Genomic DNA, 17,273 nt, shown 5'->3' with positions numbered 1-17,273 from the left:
GTTTGTATAGATTTCATATAATTTCAGTATAATTGAAAGTGGTTAAAATTTTCTTTCGTTATTTTTTTTAAATTACATGGTTTTTTTTATAAATTTTCCGGTTTAAATTCGAGTTTGTTTACATTTCGAACAATAAAAAATAACGATCATTAACAATTAAACGAACAATAAAAAATAAAATATCATATATTTTTTTTCGTTATTTTTTTTTAAATTACATGTTTTTTTATAAAATTTTCAGTTTAAATTCAAGTTTGTTTACGTTTCGAACAATAAAAAATAACGATCATTAACAATTAAACGAACAATAAAAAAATATGATATTTTTTCACAACTATAATAAATAAAATTAGCATTTTTATTTACCACCATTTTGTCAAACACTATCATATTTTAATTTTATTAATTATCAGAGACATTAACTGAAAATATAACGCTCGCGGTAGAGTTTATTTTTATATATTTGTTGGTATAATTCAAGGTGGTTAACATTTTTTTTCGTTATTTTTTTAAAATTACATGGTTTTTTATAAACTTTTTGGTTTAAATTCGAGCTTATTTACGTTTCGAACAATAAAAAATAACGATTACAAACAATTAAACGAACAATAAAAAATATAATATGATATTTTCTCACAACTATAGCAAATAAAATTATCATTTTCAATTACTACTATTTTGTCAAACACGGTCATATTTTAATTTTATTAATTATCAAGAACATCAACTACATGAATATTACAATTATTACGTGGTGCATTCGGTGGAATATATGCATTAAGTCGAGCATTATACAATATTTCCCATCCATCGGCACGTTCTGATCTGTAGTGATGCCAAACTGACAAAACTGTACGCATTAGATGTGATTCTTGTAAATCAACTTTTACGTAATGATTTGATCGTACTAGTCTTCATTTACACAACACTAATATAAAAATAAGGTATTTATTGTAAAAGTACGGCAAGTTAAAGGACCATAAATGTAAGTATAGTTATATTATTTTGATTTGATCGTAGTGGTATTCATTTACACCGCACTTAAATAAAGATATAAAGATATGGTATTTATTATAAATGTATGACAAGTTAAAGGACCATAAATATAAGTATAGTTATATTATTTTGATTTGATTGTTCATTTACACCACACTAAAATAAAGATAGGGTATTTATTGTAAATGTTGCAAGTTAAAAGACCATAAATGTAAGTATAGTTATATTATTTTTTATGGTTGTGGTATTCATTTATATCGCACTTAAATACAAAATAGAAGAATGGGGTCAATTGCATAGTGATGAAGATGGGGTCAATTACACAGTGATGAAGATAAATAGAAGGGGTGGGGAGTATTCTTATGGACAAACCCTTTGAAATTATTTTCCTTAATTTTTCAATGTTTTTAGAAAGTTATAAGTTTAACCGTTAAAATTTTAAGTTTACATGTAGGAAAACTGTCAGAAAAATCTCAAATTATCGTGTTTTTACAAATAATCATTTTTTTTTTCTTTTAACAGGAAATGACATATTTTGAACAATTTCCGTCAAAAACCCATATCGTAATCGGTTCGAGACTGTCAAACGATTAATCGCCGATTAATCGGCCGCCAATGTCGATTTCTGCAAAACTGATTAATATATATCAAATTGAAATATATATATATATATATATATATATATATATATATATATATATATATATTAAAGTAATAAGGGTTGAAAGTAATTTTTCAAAATAAAAAGGATATAAATTAAAAATAAGTTTTAACTAGGAGGGGTGAAAATGTAAAAAATAAAAATTATTTGAAGAACATGCATTTAGCGGCCAGGCAAACTTTCTATCAAATCAATTTGGGTTATTTAAAAATTTGAGAATTATGATACTTCGTCCGTCCAATCAATTAGGGTAATTTAAATAAGTCAAAGTGGTATTGACCTTTAATCGGGTGTGTTTAACAACACCCAAGAGCGACGGAGATCCTTCCGAAGGCAACTTTACTGTGTGGATCTATACTCAAGGATACCCACAGCTGACCCTCTGGAAAAACTCAGGTATCGTTTCCGAGCAGGTCCATGGAACGGCGTTAGGTTCAGCGGAGAGCCTAATTTAAAACCAAACCGGATCTACAGATTTGGGTTTGTTCTCGATGAAAAAGAAATGTATTACCACTATGAACTTATCAACACTTCAGTAATCACTAAATTAATCGTAACACCCACCGGAAGCGTCGAACGGCTGCTATGGATCGAAAGAACACAAGAATGGTTTCTTTATTTAACTCCACAGACTGATAACTGTGATCGTTTCAATCTCTGTGGTCCATTCGGGAGCTGCAATATCGACAACTCGCCGGCTTGTGGGTGTCTGGAAGGGTTTGAGCCGGTGTCACCGGGGCAATGGGCTGTGGCGGATTTTAGTCAAGGGTGTCGCCGGAAAACCCATTTGGAGTGTGGGGCGGAGGAAGGGTTTAAGAGGTATTCCGACGTGAAGTTACCTGACACACGGTGGTCGAGGTTTAACCAAAGTATGAATCTTGATGAATGTGAGAAGGTTTGCAAGAAGAACTGTTCTTGTAGTGCTTACGCTACTCAGAATATAAGTGGAAGTGGAAGTGGATGCTTGTTATGGTTTGGGGAGCTTATCGATAACAGAGTATATACAGAAAATGGACAGGATATCTATATAAGAATGCCAAAATCGGAATTAGGAGGTAAATAAATAAATTAATTTTAGTTTGTTTTCGTTAATAACTTTGATTATTGTTTTAACATGAAATATTTGTTATTGCAGAAATAAATGGTAAAAGCTCGAGTGTTAAGAGAAGGGTAGAGATCTCTGTCCTTGTAATATCGATATTGTTATTGATCATACTAGTTTCTGTTTGTGTTTTTTATGGCTTGAAGAGGAGGAAGAAGCCAATTCAAGGTAACTATTTTGGTTTTTTAATCATCTATCAGTTTGATTTGAATTTCAAATTACTAAAAATAGTAACATGTTTTGTGTTTAATGACAACGTATTTTTTGTATTGATTATATTTTTTTTTAACTTGATTGGGTGTATCCCCATTTGTCGATGATAACAAAGTTATGCTCAACCATCTGAGATAAATTGGCATTTTGCATAATTAAAAACAAAACACATTTTATATTTTGTTAATTTTAAATTGTGGTTGTCACTATTTTCAATCTAAACTATATTTAGTTTTGTTTTTATATTTTGAAAAAAATATAACTTATAAAATAGATCATAAGAAATGATAGTATATGTATTCACGTTACTATTTCTTGTAATTTTCCCAATTATAAAATATCAATTGACATTGGCTCTTTAATAGAGCTACAAGAAAAAGACCGAGGACATGATTCTGACAACAATGAAAACTCACAAGATGATCTAGAGTTGCCATTGATCGACTTTTCTATATTAGATAAAGCCACTGACAATTTTCCGGATAACAATAAACTTGGAGAGGGTGGTTATGGACCTGTTTATAAGGTAAAAAATGCATAACCTAATATTAGATGCATGTTTATAAGGTAAAAAATGCATAACCTAATATTAGATGCATATATAAATAGATATTCCTATATTAAGTGCTTAAGTCATTAAGTCGAAAAGAAAGAAGAATTTACTTTAAAGGTGAATTTCAGGGCGTGTTGGAAGGTGGACAAAAAGTAGCAGTAAAATGGCTTTCAAGAACTTCAACTCAAGGGCTTGATGAATTCAAGAATGAAGTTATTTGTATTTCTAAACTACAACACAGAAATCTTGTAAAGCTCTTAAGTTGTTGCATCAAGGGAGCAGATAAAATGTTGGTCTATGAATACATGTCAAACAAGGGCCTCGACTCCTTTATATTTGGTATGATTACAGCATCCTACTTTTGTTTTTTTTCCAATTACATCATTGTACACACAAAAATAATCTATCATTGCTATTTTTGGGTAGATTTTTAAAAGTATAATGTTCTAATTATATAAAAAAAATGACTATATTCTTATAGTTGGGTAGATTTTTTAAGTACAATACCTTAAAAAAAAAGGGTTAAATGTTAGAAACAACTTACTTTGAATTATTTTTTTTACTATAGCATCTTATGTTCATTCCTTTTAATTATAAAATTATACAATGTTGTATTCAAAAAATTGAAAGTGGGAATCTATAATAAACAAATATATGGAAATACATTTATTAACTTTTAGATGTAAAACCTCCTACAGATGGAACTAAAAGCAAAAAACTAGATTGGGCTACTCGTTTTGAGATCATCAAAGGGATTGCAAGGGGACTTGTTTATCGTCATCAAGATTCAAGATTAAGAATCATCCATAGAGATCTTAAAGTCAGCAACATTTTATTTGATCATGAAATGATCCCTAAAATATCATATTTTGGAATGGCAAGAAGCTTTGGAGGAAATGAAATTCAAGCAAACACAAACAGAGTCGTTGGAACATAGTGAGAATCATCCATCATCAATCATCAATCATATTATACCCAAATTTAATAAAATTTCTTAAATTCAATGCAGTGGATATATGGCACCAGAATATGCAGGAGATGGAATCTTTTCGATCAAATCAGATGTATTTAGCTTCGGTGTTGTAATGCTGGAGATTGTGAGCGGGAAGAAAATAGAGGATTCTTTCATACAGAATACACCCACAATCTTATCGGTCATGTTAGTTTTTGTTTCAACTTTCAATTGAATTAACCACTGTTCATCTTCTTCAATGCGTTTATGGGTTTTTTTTTCAGGCATGGGGATTACATAACGAAGGGAAATCTTTGGAACTGGTTGAAGAATGTATTAATATTGAATCGATGAATTTATCGGAAGTGATGAGATCGATCCATGTGGGGTTGCTGTGTGTGCAACAGAGACCTGAAGACAGACCAACAATGGCGACTGTGGTTCTAATGTTGGGGAGTACTGAGGGTGAATTGCCTCAACCTAAGTTGCCAGGTTTCTTTTATGAAAAGGATTCAATAGATACTAGTTATTCCACGAGTACATATGGAAAAGATTCGACCAATGAGCTTACCATTTCGATTTTGAATGCTAGATAGTTGATTTATCTCTCTAAAATTTTTTGTAAAAGTTAGGAAGCTAATGTAATTTGAATTTTTGAATAATTAATTTGTTATAATATTCGCAAAAATTATTCTTTAGGTAGCATAAACATTGACCAAAGTCAAATAGGATTAATAGATTAAAATTTTGTCCCACCCATAAGGCTAGAGAAAAATGGGATAGAAGGAACAATTGTTGGAATATTTTAGAAAGTTGTGGCCTTTTAGACATAATCATTGGTATATTTACTTATCATGACATCAACTATGCTAGGATGATATAAATGATATCTTTTTTTTTTAAATAACAAATATATTAAATAAGGCCACAACCTAGTAAGAAGCTAGAGGGTACAAATAAAGATTACAAAACAATTAAATGAATTACAGAGAACTAAAGGGGTAGTGCAATCATTCTTCCAACTTACAGTTTTCCAATTTACCCTTGTGTTTTAACCAAAAGAATACCATGGATTTGACATATTTTGCCCCTTTAACTGGATTAGTAAACACCCTGTTGGAACAACCTTTCATTTCTATACTTCCATACACTCCAAAGAAGACTGTGGCATATTGTTGTGAACCTCTTACTCATCTTCGAACTTCCACCCCATGTAGCTACAAATCTCAGAAGGTCTTCCACACTGTTGAGGGATGTTTGTTGCACTTGATACCAAGTGAAAATATGATCTCTGATCATGCACGCATACGGACACTTGACTAGTAAATGATCAGTGCATTCAATACCATCAATGCAGGAACTACACAATATTGTATCAATCACAACTCCTCTCCTCCTTAAAGCTACCCCATATGGGATTTTCTTCTACATAGCTCTCCATATGAAGCATAAAACTTTTGATGGAATTTGCTTACACCAATTCACCTGTATGGATTCGGGGTTTGTTGGGGGATGAGGATCTATCAATTTCTGTAAGGAATTAACCGTGTAGCATCCATTGGAATCTAACTTACATCTCCATATATCCGACCCCGAAGCTAGTTGCACATTGTCAAGTTCATGTTGTATGTTTGTTATGTCATGAGTCAAATCATTTGCATTGGGACAAGATTCACAATCGCATGACCACCCACCTGCGTGTACCCTATCAGCCACCATACATCTTTTTATTGTTTCTAGATCGAACAGAAAAGGATAGTTTTCTTTAAGCGAACAAGAACCCAACCACGTGGCTAGCCAAAATAAAGTGTTTTTGCCCGACTTGACCTCGCGTTTAAATATATCCTTTAGTTTAATGCCCTATTTTTGTAATGTCTTTTTTTTTTTTTTTTTTTGCATTAGCTATATTGTTCCATACCCCACTTATAGCCTTATTTGCTAAATACTCTTTCGGCTTTCCATTTAGATTATGAATCCCAACAATAACCTAAGTCCATAAATTAGTATTGTGTGATTTCAGTTGCCACCACCACTTAGCAATCAAGCCTAAATTTAAAGCCTTGATGGATCCAACCCAAGCCCACCAGCTGTTTTAGGGGAGATCACCTTATTCCACATCACCTAGTGAATTTTCTTTTTGTCTTCTTGGCCACCCCATAGAAAGCTTCTTCTTATTTTTTTCGAGATCCTCTATCAGTCCCGATGGTGCCTTAACAAGTGACATGAAGTAGGTAGGCAAGCTTCCCACCACCAACTTTATCAATGTGAGCCTCCCACCGAATGACAACATTTTAGATTGGAATTTTCCAATTATTGGTCTCTAATTTTTTTCAAGATTCATGTTTACTTATATAGGCACTCCAAGATAATTATACGAAAGAGTACCCACATCACACCTGGGAATGTTGGCCCAATTCGCTGCTTCCAGATCATTTGCACCAATACTAAACACTTTTGACTTATGAAAATTCACTTTGAGTCCGGATGAAATTTGAAAGCATTTGATTATACAAGCCAAGTTATTAAGGTTTGTACGTGACCATTCACCGACGAAAAACATGTCATCTACATAGAACAAGTGAGATAAGGTTGGCCCATCATGTTGTATTTTAATCCCATTAAAGATACCTTGATCTCTAGCTTCCTCCATAGCCACACTTAAACCTTCCATGACAATTATAAATAAGAAGGGAGACAGAGGGTCTCTTTGCCAAACTCTGTAGAGTTTAAAGTACTAAATGGAAGGAAATGGTCTCCCTTGATGAAGTGTAGGTTAAAAGCCCAAGACTTGTCTTATTCCCTATAAATAGTCATGTATTATTCATAATTAGGGTTACGAGTGAGGCAAAATGTAGCCGCCAAACATTATGTGACATCCCCATTTTCACGGCCAGAAAAGATCGATTTTGTTTATGCTTTATAAAAATCATAGTACCTATTTTAATAAAAATGTTGCGGAATTTGTTCTCAGTAAAACATGATAAATACGTTATCAAGGCATTTCCGAAGAAATGTATTTTTATTCATTTTAAAACATTTGGGATGTCATCGTCAATACAAAAACATAAGCATAAACAGAACTTACATTCATTATCACTAGTGATTTATATCTCCTTAATCTCTCAGTGTAATATGACTTCATATAAGCACCTGTGATATAAATAAACTAAGTGGGTCGGGTTGGGAAACCTAGTGAGTACATAGGGTTTTCAACCCACAATAATATAATTATTATGTTTAATCATCAAACAGTTAACCCAATTACCCATCTCCATTATCTTCTTTACTCCTAAGGATCTACCCTAAGAATGAGCTATTTCTCATTCATTCATTCCTAAGGATTATCCTAAGGAATAGGTATGTCAGACCCCAAAATCGGAACGGCGGAAAGGTTCTGGGGTGGATGACGTCATGTCAAGTATCACAACACATGCATTATAGTAATCAAAGTACAACAAAACATTGCATTAATAGTAATAGTTTTTACATGGATCACATTACAATATATCGAAGTAATACAAGTAAATATAATAAGAACAGCATGGTACTAAGCTATCTTCATCAACAGCTCCGAGGATGTACCTGTCTAATGCTGACCTGAGAATACAAGTTATTTGAAAAGCGAGTATCAGCATTTTTACAAATGCTGGTGAGTTCATAAGTAATTAGTGACATTTTATTCAAATAACTTTATAATGTAGTAGTTAAGAGTTTACAGTGTATTAGAGTTCTTTCCAGAAAATCCTATATTTTCTTTAATAAAAGCAGCCTTCTACCAAGACTGGACGGAGTTATGTGGTAAAAAGTAGTTTTCCCTTAATCGTTATCATTATCAAAATACTGGATTTGATTATGAAAGGAAGCAAGAGAAGTCAGGGAAATAACACATGCCTCAGCAGTGAGGACTGCTGACTAAGGCAAAGGAATCATAGACTCCAGGAGAGTATCGAACGAACGACACACCTGGTTCCGTCTAACAAATGGAGACACAGACCCCAGAAGGTACCAAATGAAAGGTACAGCTGGTAAGGTCTAGAACAGTGAATACAGACCGCAGACAGTATCAAATGAAAGATACATCTTGTAAGGTCACAACAGAGAATACAGACCGCAGACAGTATCAAATGAAAGATACATCATACATGGTCAAAACAGAGAATACAGACCGCATACAGTATCAAATGAAAGATACATCATATAAGGTCAAAACAGAGAATACAGACCGCAGACAGTATCAAATGAAAGATACATCTTGCAAGGTCACAACAGAGAATACAGACCGCAGACAGTATCAAATGAAAGATACATCTTGCAAGGTCAAAACGGTGTGACTCTGAAAATGAGTTACCAACATACAGTGTAAATTTCCGGTGAAATACCATTACCTTAAGGCCATGAATTATAAGGCAACCTGGGATACTCGTAACCATACTAACCGACACTAGAGTACCTGACGCCTTACAAGCGTCTATAACTGGACTGACTAATGTAAACCTATATGTCTATACTCGTATGTAAGTGCTGAACTAGGGGTAGAGACTCATAACTGGACTGACTAATGTAAACCTATATGTCTATACTCGTATACATAACATACAACAAATGAACCAAACGACCTTCGGATGGCCATCCGATCCCACCAGACCACATCTCAACGAAGAAAAGGAAATAGGGCGGACAAACCTTCCTAAGTCCTTCAATCATTATTTATATGCACCTATACAAGTACAGACATACATCTAACTACGATTAAGTGTGTAACAAGTGGAAACGAATCGTGATGTATAACTGGGTCACGGTGTATAAGCGTACAGTGTGGAATAACCGAATCGTGATGTATAACGTACAGTGTGAGCAAATAGTGTGGAATAACTAAATCATACAGTGTGAGCGAATAGTGTGGAACAACTGAATCATACAGTGTGAGCGAATAGTGTGGATTAATCGAATCGTGAAGTATAAGTGCACCAAGTATAAGTATATCACGAAGTGAAATCGACAACTGATGAAGTAGAAGCGTATAACAAGTATAAGTGACTACAAGTATAAGCGAAATAGAGGCAATAACAGGTATAAGCGTATCAAGAAGTGAAAGCGTTATCAGGTAGGATTTTACAATAAGTGAAAGCGAAGCAGCGGTAACTAACAAGTATAAGTATACGAAGTGAAAGAGAATTTGACGAAAACCTTGGAAAACCTTGGAAAACCTTTATACTTAGGAAAATCACATTTTGGTATTCTTTGGTAAAATAAGTTTGAAAACCTGTAGAAATCTTTGGAACCTTTATAAACCAGTTTGAAATGATTATAGATACAACAGTACAAGTAAGAGTTTAGAAACAATTCAAAACCTTTTTGAAAACCATTATAGTATCCTACTCGGTAAAACGGTGTACAGTGTGGTAAAATCTCGTGCATGCGGGTTATCAATCACATGTGATTGATATGATAACTGGCATGTTTAACTTGTATTCCCCTTCCCATATAAAACATGTAAAAACATTAAAAGGTTCATTCACGGGTATGAACTCACCTGGTGTAAGTAGGTCCGACGGAGGTGCCAGTTGGGTGTTCGGTGTCACGTAAAGACTCGAACACACTCAATGACCTATTTAACATATGATAACATATGTTCACATACAATTAGTATATTTAATACTAATTAAACACATATACGCACTCAAAGGAGCGGAAAACACTATGGTTAAGTGTTAGGGGTGTCCCGGGTAGCGTCTAAAGGTGTGTATGGCTTAGGAATGGAGTTTACTCTCCGAGAGTAAACTCCCAAAGCTTAGTTTACGGCCCAGGGACATCTCACCATGAGTTTACGGCCGTAAACTCATGGTGAGGGGTTCTAGTGTGTTTTAAAGGTTCAATCTTGTTAGTGGGATTTTTCTAGGTCCAAAACTATATAGTATGAGTGGGTTTAAGGTGTTTAAGGGCATCTTAATGGAGTTTACGGCCCAGGGACAACTCCTAAGTGAGTTTACGGCCGTAAACTCTTATTCCTTGAGTTTTGTGAAGTTTTAAGCCCTTATATCACTTCTAGTATTTTATAATAAGGTGTGAGGCCATTTGGGGGATTTAAAACTACCTTTTTGGCATGTTTAGGGGTGTTTACGGCCTTGACACATGTCTGGGCCGTAAACTCCCTTTACCCCTTCATTTTGTTGAGTTTAATTGATCTAAACCCAAAAGGATAAGCCCCTAATTTATGTATTATGTCCAAGGGTGGTTTGGGAGTGTTTTTGTGGCTTTTTGACATGTTTAAGAGGTGTTTACTGCCTTGGCATATGCCTGGGCCGTAAACTCTCTTTTACCCCCTAAAATCATGTGATTTAATGTTTAAACACTCCTAGGCAAATCCCTTAATTTATTTCCAAGCCTTTAGGGACATTTTGGGGTCATTTTGGCCTCATTTTAGGTGTTTACGGCCTAAGGAGGAGCTTAGGCCGTGAACTCCCTTTCAATAGCTTAAATGGTCCAATTCCAAGCTATAAACAGGAGTCATAATGTTTAGAGTAAGCTAGGGTGTAACAACCCGAAGTTGTTCGTCGCCAAAACCCGTTCTACCCGAAAAATTCGCCGTTATCAAATTCGTTCCGTTTTCACTTTGGGTTAAATTATTTAAACTTATATGTTTATTATAATTTAATGAGTGTCTAAACCACTCAGGAACTCATGTAATTAGCCCAAAATATTTATTTCATAAGTTTTAGAAACGTCCCCGCCGGGTGACGGAAACTTAATCGGGTGCGACCAAAAGCTGCGTTTAACGTCGGTATCGGGTAGAATTCCATCGTGTCCAAGTTTTAGGACCTATATAAACGTGTTTAAGCACTCATTTGAAGCTTTTCTTCCTCTCTCTACTCTCTCTCTCTAACCTCTCTCATAAATCCAAGTTTAAGGGTCCAAAACTCAAATTTAAGGCCTCAAATCTCTAAGGTACTTTCCCTAGCTTGTATTGTAACCTTCTTAGCCTTCAAATTCGAGTTCAAAGCATGGATTAAGACCACATTCATGAGTTTATGGCCATGGAGCCTTCATGGGCCGTAAACTCATATAACATGGGTTTTTAAGCGCTAAAACCCCTCCTAAGCAATTTTGGACTTTAGATATGGCTTAATGACTTCATGGAAAGGACTTATAACATTTAAATCATTGATTTTGAGTCATTTGAAGGAGTTTACGGCCAAGTCATAAGCTTGGGCCGTAAACTCATGTAAATGGGGTTTTCATGATCTTAAACCCTTCCAAATCACAAACCAGGCTTAGATATGACTTGTAGAATATTGGTTTTAGCATTTGGACACTTTAAACATGATTTTTGGGGGAAAAACAAGAGTTTACGGCCAAGGCATGTGCTTGGGCCATAAACTCCTCTAAAAGGGGGATTTAGTGCCTTTAAACATGTCCAAATGCCTTGAAACTCAACCAATGACCTTGTGGTAAATCCTAGAATCATCTAAAAATGGTATGGAGACCTTAAACACATCAAACACATTACATATAGGAGTTTACAGCCTAAGCACATAGCCTTTGGTCGTAAACTCATAAAGACATGCCAAAATGTCCTTAAACCACCCCTAAAGCCTTGGAATGAATTTGAGAAGTCCTTACAAACAAGTTTTTGGCATTAAAACACATGGAATCACTCTCTAAGAGAGTTTACGGCCATGAGAGGGGTCTCATTGGCCGTAAACTCCAAAAACCTCTTCAAAACTTCATACAAATGCATGTAAGGTCTTGAAACAATTTTAGCAATCACATGTGATTTGTTCTAGCACCATTTAACACCATTTTCATGAGAATTAAAGAGTTTACGGCCTGGAGTCCAAGCTAGGCCATAAACTCCCATAAATGTGTCATTTTGATGTTAACAATCCATTCCAAGACTTTGAACCAAACCTAGAAAAATTCCCCTAAGTGTTTGAAGTCATTTTTGCCCATAATTGACCCCACCATGAGTTTACGGCCGTAAACTCATGGGGAATGGGTCTTGTGGCCGTAAACTCCCTAAGGAGTGTTCGTTTGATGTCCCAATCCAATATCCTAACTATATGTGTCCCTAAATGTCACCCGGGTCCCTCCAAACACTTGTATCGGGGTGTTTTCGCGACTAGGAGCAACTGTCCCTATCAAATAACAATCTAAGTCCTAATTAGATACAAATTGTGTATCTTTACATTATACTTAGGAACCTCGTGTGTTTACAAGCCCCGGATCAACTCTTAGCATCCAAATCGTCACATTTCTCGTTCGGTGAGTTCATACCCCTACGCCCTTTTTCGTGTTTTTCAATGTTTTCAGGGGGGGAATACAAGAAAACTATAACTGTTTTCAAATCATAACATTGATATGTTTCAAATATATCTGACAAACTTATAAACTCTTTTACTCCTTATGTATTATGCTGAGCATAAGGAATGATTTATCAATTACAACTAAATGTATTTTAGTTAAGGAAATAACCAAACTAATCAAATTATTATGGGAATAATTCGGGGTTCTTTAATGTTCATTTTATCATGTACTGATATCTATATAAAGTTATTAGATAAACTATGTCTGATTCAGTTTATCTCCATATCATTTGAATGTATTGTCAGATAATTTCATTGTATGTATCTATATTCGCTGTATTACATTTCATAATCTTCTGTATGTTGATATCGTATGAGAACCCTGTGAATAGTTTGGTACTAGTTTGTGAGATAGTCACTACCCTTTATGGATGATCAGTAAATCCTCCCCGGAAGTGTAACCAGAGTCTCCTGGAGGGAGAGCGCGGAATTTGTGAATAAATCTATTCGGGACTGACAATCCCACACCTTAACTGCTAACTACAGTTAGGCGGGCACGCCTGGGGTGACAAATTTCTGGATATCGTTTCGACGTCTGACAAACATCAAGGAGGTCTCGTTGTCGTATTAGCATGGTTACCTGACTCACAACATGTATTAATATTAGTTTATTCACAGCTTGGGTTTTAGAATCTATATCTCGTTCGGGATAGTGATCCCATGGTTTTATCAAACTAATTTGTATCTAGTCCGGGATAGTGATCCCATGGTTTTCAAATATTATTCTTAGTATATCAAACTATCTTGTAATTAGTTCGGGATGTTAGTCCCAAGGTTATCAAACTACTTCCTATCTACACTTCGTATATATTATGATATTTCATATCTAATTCGGGATGTTTGCCCCATGGTTTCTAACTATATCTTATACGGGATAGTAATCCCATGGTTTTGAATCTATAACTAGTACAGGATAGTGATCCCATGGTTTAAACCTATATCTTATTCGGGATAGTGATCCCATGGTTTTCAACCTATATATATTTCGGGATAGAAATCCCATGATTTCGATCTATATCAAGTACGGGATGATAATCCCATGGTCTAAATCTATATCTTATTCGGGATAGTGATCCCATGGTTTTCAATCTATATTTCCGTATATATCAAATTATCTTGTGTTTAGTCCGGGATGGTAGTCCCATGATCTTAAATCTGTATTTTCATATGTGTCAAACTATCTTATATCTCTTTCGGGATAGTGATCCCAAGATTTTCAACATATAGTTTTGTGTGTTAAACTATACTTTGTGATATACAACTGGTCTTACAATTAGGAAAATATGGGATTTTCCTGGGGTAAAATACAATACGTAACCGAATTGGTAACAAATGATAACTAAACTAACTTCACATAAGAAAATATGGGATTTTCTTGTAACAAACCTTTTCGGAAACTAAAGGAAACCGATATATTTTCATAATACAAAACCGCTTATGAACTCACCAGCTTTATGCTGATTTTCAAACCGCTTGTATTCTCAGGTCCAAGTTAGACAGGTACCCGGCGATATCTTTTGGTGAAGATGGAGTGCTCGGAAGACTCGTCTCAACTTTTGTTAATATGATGAATATGTATATCTTGTATAACTTTACTTTTGAAACACATGTAAACTTTCATATATATGTAATGTTTTGGTTGTTTACTGTGATTACTATGTACATTGGATTTGATACACAACGTGGAAGTCCACCCCGGAGATGTTTCCGCCTTTGATTTTCGGGGTGTGACATAGGGTAAGTGGACTTACGATTTGGAAGCGTTTGGTTGCGGATTCGGGTCAAAAACGAGTCTAGAGAGAGAGTATAGAGAGAGAGGGTGGAAAAAGGCTCAAATGGAGTTTACTCCCCCTTATATATGGGTGGGAGTTGGAGCTCAGTGATATTTAACCCGATACTGTCATTTAACGGGGCTTTTGGTCGCACCCGATTTAGTGGTCGTAATATTAAAAACTAACTTTTCCAACTAAATGGAAATGTGTATTATGAGTTTTTATTTCCTTTTATCATGACTTAATGACATATATAACTGAAATATTCATTTAATTGGCGACCTCTAATTAATGGAACTTGTATACAGTGGAAAATTCCGTTAACGGTAACGGGGTAAAGTAACGGAATTACTTTGGGTTGTCACATCATCCCCCCGTTAGAGGGAATTTCGTCCCGAAATTCAGGTCTAGGCAAGGAAGTAGGTATGAATGGCCAAGTAGTGGTAAGGGAGTACTTCTTATACGGTTTGTCCTCGCATTCCCAAGTGAACTCTGGTCTGTGTTTGTCATCCCAACAGACCTTCACGTACGGGATGCGGATTCCATCTCATGTAGCTGGTGGGTTCCAACTGGTGTACCTTCGAGATTAGGGTTTTCAATGGTTTCTATCAAGATGAGTGGGGTACAAAGAGTGACGTCGGGTGAACACATATCAAGTCTAAGGAGTGGATCGATCGGGGGTGAATCTTGTGGAATATCCGAAGGTAGTAGTGGTCTGACGAGGGTTGGACCAAATCTCTGTGAGGATTCCCGGATGTTCCTAAGCTCTGAGAAGGGTAGAGTTTTTCAGTACTTAGAACATAGTATACTTCTATGGCAAGATCATCACTGGCATGATCGCCATTCCAAAGTTCCTAACGTTCTCTCTCATACTGGTAGTGTAGTCTTTTAGGTTGGTTCTTCGGAAGATCGGGTTGTCCTTGGTTTCACGTTTCCTGTCAACTGGATGCTAGAGACTTTGTAGATCGTCGAGTGGGTTGCGTGACTATGGTTATCTGTTTGCTATAGAGTGTCTATCTCGAGCTTGTGTAATACGAAGCTGCACTAACGAATCTCGAGATACAGAACCTTGAGAGTCGGGGAGATGGGGTTTCACCAGCCGAGTGTTGGACTATGCCGGGAGGTGGTTCTACTATCTCTGCGTGAGATGGCATTCGTGGAACACCTGATAGTCCAATGAATCTCTAAGGCTTCGGTTTATTCTAGGGTGGAAAGCGCATGCTCCTGCATAATCCCTCGACTAACACCAAGGCTGGTGTCAAGTCTATAATCTCTTCGGGACATGGTTCATGCGGCTTAATGTAACTACTTTCGCACTTGATCAGGTATTCTTGGCTGCGAAGGTTATCTTGTGGTTCTCGGTATTCTAGTGTTCACTTCGGAGAATGAAGTCTATCGTCTACAAGGCGGTGATGACTTCCTCCATGCGAGAGGGCAGAGGATCCTAGGCACCACTTGTCTGTAACAGGATGGAGGAAGTGCCTGAGTAGTGCGAGCATCTACTGCGGCTACTCTTCCGAAAGTTCTGAGTTTTCTCGGTCTAGGTCAAATCTACTGAGTATAGGGTTCCATCACTCGGAACTTTAATCTCTTCATCCATTCTTTTCAGAGTTTAACTCATCGCAGCTTTCGGATTTTTGAGCTATCTGCTGCGATGCTTAATTCGGGGAATCAAGCATGAATGGATGGTTGTAGTCAATGTCCTTGACTCTTACGACTCAGATTTCATTATCAACCGAGGGTGTTAGCTACTATGTTGGCTTAATTGGAATGACGACAACTTCGGATTTGTGGTCATTATAGTAGCTCATTCTGTAGGGGTTCTCTTGACTCTAGCTCTCGTTCCATGGGATAGGATGAAAGGTCTTTCTAGGGAATCTACTAGGTATGCTTCAGGTGGTTATCGTCTTCTGGAATGCATACAGTGCCTGTCGCTTCAGTTCTTATCTGTCTAAGGAGGGTTGGTTAACAGCGCGTGGTACTCCTCTCCTGGGTACTTCGGAAGGTTTGAGATAAGAGGGGCGACTGACGGATCGCATTAATCTTTATTGTTTTTATTTTGTTTAGGTTCAGAAGAACCTTTATTTGCCGAAAGGGCTACGGAGAAAGTTCTTTTTACGCAACACTAGGGATGAACACATGGTTGAACGAAGTCAAACCATGATCGATAGAGTCGTCGAAGTTGGCACACTCCGACATGATATAAAGTGAGGGTCGATAGAGTCATGTGCCGAACAGGCACACAAGTTCTAGGTGTCTTGGGTTTCGTCCTGTCTATCACTATCTCGGATATTTGGACCGATAGAGTCGACGCGGAACTATAGAGTGTTCTAAGGGTTTCTAAGTGGAGTATCTTTTCATGAATGGATTCTCACGAGGCATTTCTATAATCGCCTAACATATACTAGTCATGTATGATTAAGGTGGGGAGGACTGTTGACTGAGCGACTCCGCCCTAAATCCACAACCAAACGAGGAACAGGAAATGAGGCGGCATTCACTCACTCTAGGACTATCCATCTTAACTATAGATGGCCATAACGTATATGTTTTGCCATTATAGTCTTACCTAATGAATTTTTATATTTTATAATAGTGCTGCGACTTTCGCCTTAATGGGGAAGAAAATTATATTTGAATTAGCCTTTTATTGTTTTCAGT

General features: G+C 36.1%; 1 pseudogene across 1 annotated transcript; it reads left to right on the top strand.

Annotated features, from left to right (window-relative positions):
* The first annotated feature begins 1,813 nt into the window (after positions 1-1,813).
* On the top strand, positions 1,814-5,113 carry LOC145016657 (G-type lectin S-receptor-like serine/threonine-protein kinase At4g27290; annotated as a pseudogene). Its single transcript, XR_013666261.1, has 8 exons — positions 1,814-1,856; positions 1,922-2,712; positions 2,793-2,927; positions 3,338-3,498; positions 3,654-3,864; positions 4,224-4,461; positions 4,535-4,684; positions 4,762-5,113. The product of XR_013666261.1 is annotated as a G-type lectin S-receptor-like serine/threonine-protein kinase At4g27290 (transcript).
* The last annotated feature ends 12,160 nt before the right edge of the window (positions 5,114-17,273 follow it).

Source organism: Lactuca saligna, chromosome 9, assembly GCF_052625555.1.
Source record: "Lactuca saligna cultivar CGN05327 chromosome 9, ASM5262555v1, whole genome shotgun sequence".
NCBI lineage: Eukaryota > Viridiplantae > Streptophyta > Magnoliopsida > Asterales > Asteraceae > Lactuca > Lactuca saligna.
The sequence above is the reverse complement of the archived record's forward strand: the minus strand, read 5'-3'. Positions and strand labels throughout refer to the sequence as shown.